Source organism: Cupressus sempervirens, chromosome 2 (genome assembly GCF_028749045.1).
Source record: "Cupressus sempervirens isolate cs-2001-9-10 chromosome 2, ASM2874904v1, whole genome shotgun sequence".
Lineage (NCBI taxonomy): Eukaryota > Viridiplantae > Streptophyta > Pinopsida > Cupressales > Cupressaceae > Cupressus > Cupressus sempervirens.
Genome location: NC_143119.1, coordinates 6,004,112 through 6,012,602, shown reverse-complemented (window position 1 = coordinate 6,012,602; position 8,491 = coordinate 6,004,112).

The window sequence follows — 8,491 nt, the reverse complement described above, 5'->3', positions numbered from 1 at the left end:
AAATTTGTTGCCAATATTACAATCAAAATAACATGTTTTTTCTCTTCTATATCATCATTTTAGGGTTATCATAGAAGTTTTTCTTATGAGATTTTAATGAATTCTAGCAATGCCTATTTTAAAATATATATCACATCCCTATCCCTTTAATGACATGTGATTCTAAAAGTTATATATATTTATGCATTGAATTTTATCCCTCTAGAATATTGTCCCAGATATATCTTTTTTTGTCCATGTAACCATTACACCTTGTCTAAATGCAATTGCTGGTTATAAATAATAATATTTTTTTATCAATTTATTAATGCATAATTAATTAGCCAATAGACTTTCACTTGGGTGAGATCCCACTAGATTTTCCTCACCCTGCTAATTGTGATGACCTGCCTAATTTTTCTCAAGATCGCCTCCACATCTGTGTGCCATAGACCTCTTTACAAGGGGGCTGAGTGATTGAGCAACCATGTCAAACAATAGACACCGTGTTGAATTAGGCTATTCATTGTTGGTGTGAACGTGGTTTTATGTGAATGTGGTTTTATTCCTAAAAACTTATTTATGGGAACCCATTCACATGGCTTAAGTTTATTAGGTCCTAGATGGCATTTTAGATAACATGTTTACATTTTGACAGTGACCAAGGGCAATATGTTTACATCATATGTTATTCATGAAGATATTCATATTGCAAAATTTGTTATTAAATGACTTTGCATTGTCTTGAGTACTATTTTAGATTCTAGATTGTGTAGTATCCAAAGTCGTGATTCAATGCACACAAAGACAACCAAAACATAACAAGTCAACCCTAAACCTATTAGTTGTACACGTGCACCTACCCCAATGCAAGCAGTAGTATATTTTCCTTAGGAGATTAGGGTTGGAAAACATCTCTATGCTTTATTATGTAGCAAAATTAACATTTTAAAAGTTATATGTGGAGCTTGAAGTTGTGCACTGAAATTTGGAAATTTTGGGGTTTCCAAAGTTTTTTTATGGTCTTTCTAGAGTTTTTATTTTCTTTGTTATTGAAAATTGATGTTCAAAACATTAAAGGAAATTACCAGTTTGTCTAAATTTGAGTCCAAAAAGAAGTGCAAAAAAAATATTGGGTTTGATAGAATTTGATTTCTGATTATAGGAGATGAGTAGGGTTTGAAAAATCAGTGAAAAGGTGTTTGTCAATTAAATAGGTTTCTCTCTCTGATCTCCTAAAAGATTAGGATTTGTAAAAACTAGGGTTCAAATATATATTGTTTGAAGAAAAAATGAGTTTGGGGAATTTTCCATAAGCAATGTGTATTGAGTAGGATTTCATCTTTGTTCATCAAGAATTAGAATTCAAAGAACTGAGAAGAGACAAAGGCTACACCAATGGGAATTTTGAAAGTTGTAGTTGAGAATGATGGTAGTGAAGGTAAAATTGTTGGAAGTTGTTTCTTTCAACCACTTCATATAAGCAAAGAAAATAGTTGTTTTTATTAACATGTTTAATCTTATATAAAAAGAACATAACTTCATTTTTGTTTTAAATATCTTTATTAAACTTAATATGCTCACAATTTACAATTGTGTTGTAAGCTTTTGTCTACAATTAGATAAATTCTTATTTAAAATAATTTAAATAGATTTATTTTGTAATTGGTTATAAAAAGACAATGTATTAACTAGATAAATATATTTTTCTTACACATATGAGGTTGTTATTTTGTTAAGGGTCCAATAATTATAACTTATTTGTCTTGTTTACATCCAATTGCTACTATAAAAAGAGCCCCAAAAGTGAAAACACGTGTACTAATGGCGATCACACATCTACTAATAGTCAATCATTATTTAGTTCTTTTGGTTGGTGATTGGCCCATGTGTGCACCACTATTGAAGCATTTCATTAAAACTACTAGAACATTTAACCACAAGTCCTAGCATTTTCAAGTGAACAACTATATGTGCAAGAACAAAGCGAGTATTAAGCGACACCATTGAAATACCTCTTTTTGGTCACTTTAAGTTGATGATCTGTACAAAGAGATTTGTGAACACCCAAAAGCTGAAATCTTAGCTTTAAGCTCCTACCTCACCTAGCAAGATACATCGAAAGAATTGACAAAACTTGACTTATGGTTTAAGACTTCTACATGCGGGAAGTTAGCCTAGGAAGCTACTAAGCCATCTATACTAATTGATACCAAACTTCTTACATATGTTTAACACCCTTCTTGTGAAGTTCCTTTGTGAGACAAGAAGTTTTTATATTTTCTTTGTGAATGTAGGAAAATTGGCCAAATAACCCTTAGGGGGTCCAATACTCATGACCTTTTTGTCATGTTTATCCTCCATTATTAATATTAAAGCATACCCAAAAATGGTAACACATACTAATAGTTGATCACACCTGTACTAATAGTCAATTATTTTATAGCTTTTTTGGTTGGTAACTGACCATTTTCTACTCCACAAGTACTAAAATTTTCAAGTCAATGACTATTCTTAAAGAGCGTAGACTTTGAAAGGGTCGTTTATTACCACTAAGTGTCAAAGGGTTTCTATAACGAGATTCATGAGTACTCATACGCTAAAACCTTAGTTTTAAAGAGTTAACTCACATACGAAATTGCATTAAAAAATTTGTTAAAATCAAATTTCCAATTTAGGAATTTTAAATAGTTCTCATAGGCAAACTTGTACCCAAAAAAATCATTAAAATTGAACTTACAATTCACAATTTGTAGGCGCATTAAGTTATCTTGGTTGTTGGTTCACTTTCACTAACATCTTATTTCTTTATACTTGTAAATGTTATATTTAATAATTTCAATTAAAAATGATTTATTTTCAAAAATAATAATAAATATTTTTAAAATATATTTTTTTAACAAACCATTATTAGAAATGTAAAAAAATTGTGTTTCTATAAATTAAATTAGAACCTTCAATCTAACAAAAAAAGAGAGATAAAACATATTAAAATTGAATAATACATGATGACTTAATTATATTTAAGATAAGAATAAAGATTGACTCAATCTGATTTAGGAGTTTGTTACTTATAATCTTCAATCTAACAAAAATATGAGATAAAAAATATTAAAATATAATACATGATAACTTTTAATTATATTTAGGATTAGAATAAAGATTGACTCAATCTAATTTAGGAGTTGGTTAAACATAATGTTGGCGTTATTTTAAATATAAAAACATTCTCTCTTTTTAACATAATTATTTTATGTGATCTTTAAAATATATAATATGTCATGGTATTTTTTATAAATTGACACAGACTCAGTTTAAACCAATTAATATTAATTATAATTGTGTTGGTAAATGTTTTGTCACTTTACATTTTAAGTGCTAGGATAACTCTATAGGCCCATAAGAATAACATCACAATTGCAAAATTAGTTAGAAACATAACAATTTGAAATGTCGCCTACGTCTGTTTTGTCACCCACATCCGTGTCTACGGCCTTGTCCATGTCTAGGCTTGCTCTTGCTTTGGCTCCCTCTTTGATGGCCTTTGCTGTACAGGTTGGGGACGTTGTTGCTATTGGATCTGGCTCGGTTTCTCCCTTGGCTGCCCCTGTCTTTGACTTTTGAGGCTCTGCCCTAGCAGGGGTCCATTCCACCCTCCCTCACTCATCCACTGGGGTTGGGTTTCAACCAGTTGGTGGCCTCTCTATGGTGTTTCTTGTTGGAGTGGCTTCTTCGCCTCCTAGTGTTGAAGGTAGATCCGCAATGTCTTATGCTAATGTTGCCACTTATGAGGTCGGCATTGGAAGGTAGCCTATGCATTCAGGGCTCCAAGATGCTATGCCAGTTACAGTTAGTTACCTGATAATGATTGATTTACTACCCGATATTGTTGATGAGGTCTCTATTTATGTGGATGACCTCTCCTCCAATGTTACTATCTTTCATTTTAAGGGTTTTTGGCCCTCTTTGTCAGAGCTGCATGCCTAGATAACCTGTGTTTAGAAGCCTTTCATTTCAAGTACACCTTAGATATACCCTGTGACAAGGGATTTTTTCATTGTGAAATTTGAAACTATTGAGACAAAAATGCCATCGTGTGTCGTGGTTTCTCATGGGGGGAGAAGTTTCTGTTGATGGCTAAACCTTGGTATAAGGAGTCTGACCTGTAGATGGAATCTTTTAATAAGATTTCTTTGTGGGTCAGGTTGTCGAATCTCCCCCTTCACCTTTGGGTGGATTCTGTCTTAGAGGCGGTGGGGAATGCCCTCAAGGACTTCTTAATGGTAGATACTGCATCTTCCAATGTATTTAGGATGATGTATGCTCATATCTTAGTTGAGATTGACATCTCCAAGGGACTCCCTGAAATGATTAAGTTGAAATCTCCACATGGCCCTTAGATTCAACTTCTTGATTATGGGGCCATCCACTTTCGATGCAATATATGCCACAAGCCCAGCCACCTTGCTGCCTACTGTTCTTATAAATCTAGACCAAAGAAGTCTCCTTCTTGGTGGAAGGGGGTTTTGGATGATCACGATATTGTTCAGAAAACTTCCTCTGTTGGGAATGGTGACTCTTCTCAAGACACTTTGGTGGTGGACTCGACTATTGTTTCTAATGGCACGACTATCCCTACGGTCATGACCTCTTCTGATCACCCTCTTTCGAATTCTGTCTCTACCGATCAATTGTTGCCCCACCTATGGCTTCATCTCTGGATATTGTTACCCCATCTCTGGATGTTGTTGTTCCTTCTTCTGTTGCGGTCCGTTCCCCGGCTTTGGGGGTTTTGGGGGATGGTTGTGGTGTTGCTGACTATGCATGGCAGAAGGTAGTTTGTTTGGTGGAGGATGGATGGACCACAGTAAAAGGTAAAAAAGTCAAGTCTTCCACTCTTTTTGATATGGCATTACGTTCTTAAAAGTTGAGACTAAAAGGGAAAGCTTGAGTTGCAGTTGTCCCTTCTTTGGTTTTCATGGCTCTTTTGGCATGTTTTTCTTTGTTGTCTAACATGGTAAGGGACTTATTGTCCATTCCTCTTTTTTACCATGGGGTTTCAAGTGCCCGTTCAAAGCCTATTTGTGTGGCTGATGAGTACATTGTTATCTGCAATGCCACCCTTGTCACTGTGTCATGTTGGGTGACCTAATTCACCTTTGGGTTGTAGTTTTGTTTAATTTGGGCTTCATTGAAAATTTTATGATTTGTAAAGGGTTTCAAGCTACCTTCAAAACTTGTTTTCCTTAATCAAAAACATCACACTTGCAACAGACATATTACAAGTAAGATTATAATCAACTCATCTATTAATTTTGGAGGCACAACTCACTTGTGTGAAATATGCAATGAATGAATATCAATGTGTTTTTAGCTAGAAAGAGGAAGAAAGGGAGATAACATATACATATAGCTACAAAAACAAGTCGAGCCTAAACAAGATGATAAGTGCAAATGAAACAAAGTTCATATACATAAAAACTTTCCATTATGCAACCAAAATAGATAAGCCTTAAAACAATCACGTATTGTTATTCAAATATAGCATAACTCACAACTTCGAAAATTGTCTAGAAATGGAAGCAATTCACAGAAAAGAACAAAACAAAGGCTTAGAGAATGACAACAGAGTTCAGCTACAAAGATAAGTCAAGCCTAAATGAGATGATAAGTTCAAATGAAACAAAGTTCATTTCCATAAAAACTTTCCATTATGCAACCAAGATGGATAAGCCTTAAAACAAGCACGTATTGTTATTCAAATGTAACATAACTCACAACTTCGACAGTAGTATGCAAATGGAAGCAATTCACACAAAATAATGAAACAAAATTCTGATATTGCATTCATATGAAAACCCCAAAAAGATCAAAGTCTTCATTATTGTATCCCTTTAGAACAAGAAATCTCATCTCAAAAGAAGAGAATTTGCAGCTAGCGTAACTTGTAAGATGATTGCCAAATAGCAAGATGGCCACAGAATGGATTTAAGCCTCATTTATAACTGCTCCAATTAGTTATTAAAGTTGGTGGTGCATGAGAAGTTTAAATCTTGTATTTTGCACCTCATAACAAGACATGCTTTACACCAAATTCAAAAATACGTCCCATTACAAGGTTATGCAAGGATTGCCTCATTAAATGTAAAGTAACATCATGATGGCCATGCTTTGAGAAACCCACCATCAAATAGTTGCTTTGCAAATTTTTGGAACTTTAGTCAGAAGTTTCCAACTTCAAGAAAAGGGCGACCAATCGACAATGTCATAGGGTCATGGGAATATGAAAGGATTGCAGTCGTTGTTGCCACTTGCAGGCTCTGTAAAACTCGTGATAATGTGACAATGCAGGTTGTGGCTTTAGCAAAAGCAGCAATGGGTTGACTTACAAGAGATTTGGGTTGTAAAGTGGAAATTTTTTTAATGAGGGAAGGGTGCAATCCATAGCTAACAAACTGTAATTTTGTAATAATGATACTTGCATTTATATGGTATTACTTAACATTTTAGAAAAAATTAATTTTGTGCAATCCATTATTAACAAATGGTAATTCATTATATGGTGTAATCCATCACTAACACATGGTAATTTTGTTATAAAAATTGTAAATGACAGTATATAGTATAGTGAAATTGCCCTAATTACACATGTTTTGGTCATAGCATTAAATATGTCGATAACCTTTGCAAAATAATGGATCCAGTTGTCAGAGACTATTAGAAATAGATAATACTGAGAGGGGGGGATGAATCAGTATTTTCAATCTTTTTGCCCATAGCTGGATATTATTAATTACTTTACCACATGCATAAGAAAGTAAACCAATAATGTTGAACAGTATAAACACCCATACATAAAGAGAGCTCATAACACCATATTTTGTTAACTATGGAAACCTTAGCCAAGGGAAAACCTCGATGGCAATGAAACCCACAAGATGATTCACTATATAAAGAATTCGGTTAAGGATATTGACCCTATTAGGAGTCTAATGCAGGGGACTCCCTTTAATACCATAAACTCATAACAAAAGCAAAGAAACAACAACAAATTCGAGAATAAAAAATATGGACTTCTTATTATCACCGCAAATGCAGAATTACAGAACTCTCAATTACAATATGCTAACCAAATGGTCGCCTTCATTACAGTAATCTACAAGACAGTGCTGTGAAATATCACCCAAAGCTCTCCTAGACAATGTTCGGGCCTTTCTTAAATAGGTAGTTTTATGCCGCCTGAGAAGGTTCTAGATGCTCAAACTTAATACCTAGGGTCGCAAACCCTAACAATACACATAGAGTCGACCAAATACATCTTTGACAAATTATTTTAAAAATTTCAGTGGCCCAACTTTCGAAGGTTGTAACTCAGGAACCGTTGCTTTGATTGGCTATTATAACCACTTTTCAAAAATGCCAACTCCTAATCCACAGGCTCACAACTGCGCTAGCGCCCTTCCGTCGAGTTTTCGGACCTCATTTGGGCATTCTAAGGCCTCCAACGATGAGCCTAAAGATTTTTCTGCAAATTTTTCTACTGAAAATTCGCAATAACTTCTCTGATACTTAAGCTAGAGCAATGAGATTTTTATGATAGGCTTACAACTCTAGAATGAACCTTCACCCAGGATGCTCTTGCATCACACACCCAGGGTAGTTTGAGAAGTCACCTTATCACATCTCAGGTGTTTAGAGGAAAACCAAGATGGTTGACCTCCTCCTTTGCTAGCCATGATGAATCATCAACCGATCTTCCTTTCCATTTGACCAGATATTCCTCATAAGTTCTGTTTTTGGTACTTTTTCCAATACGACTATCTAGTATCTCCTCAATCTCCTTGGTAGTCAAACTAATTGCTGGAATGCTCCACTGTGCTTCTGCAACTTCATCTCCATCACCTCTTTCATAATACTTTGTCAAATATGAAATATTCAATTCAGTAGAAAATTCCACTTCATACGCATTTCCAGAATCATGCCTCTTCACTATCTTGCACAATCCAAACTTCTTCATCTTCAGCTTATTACATGTACCTACAAAAAAATGCTCCTTTCTCAAATGAACCATGACTTCATCTCCAATCTGAAATTCCTTATATGTCCCTTTCATATCTACCCTAGTCTTATATTGTGTATTCATCTTTATGATGTGCTTCCTCACCTCCTCATGGATGTTCTTCAAATGTTCAGCAAAATCTTCTGCTTCAGCACTACTTACCTCTCTTTTATCCAACTTTCTTAATTCATAAACATTTTTGGGACTACTCCCATATACAATCTAGAATGGTGATTTACCAGTACTCCTATTGACAAAATTATTATATGCAAACTCTACGTATGGTAAAATCATATGCCATCCTTTTGGTTTATCTCCAACCAAGCATCTCAGCAAGTTTCCCAAACTGCAATTCACAGCTTCTGTCTATCCATCAGTCTGTGGATGATGTGATAAACTGAACTTCAAATCTGTCTTCAACTTCTTCCACAACGTACGGCAGAAATATCCAAC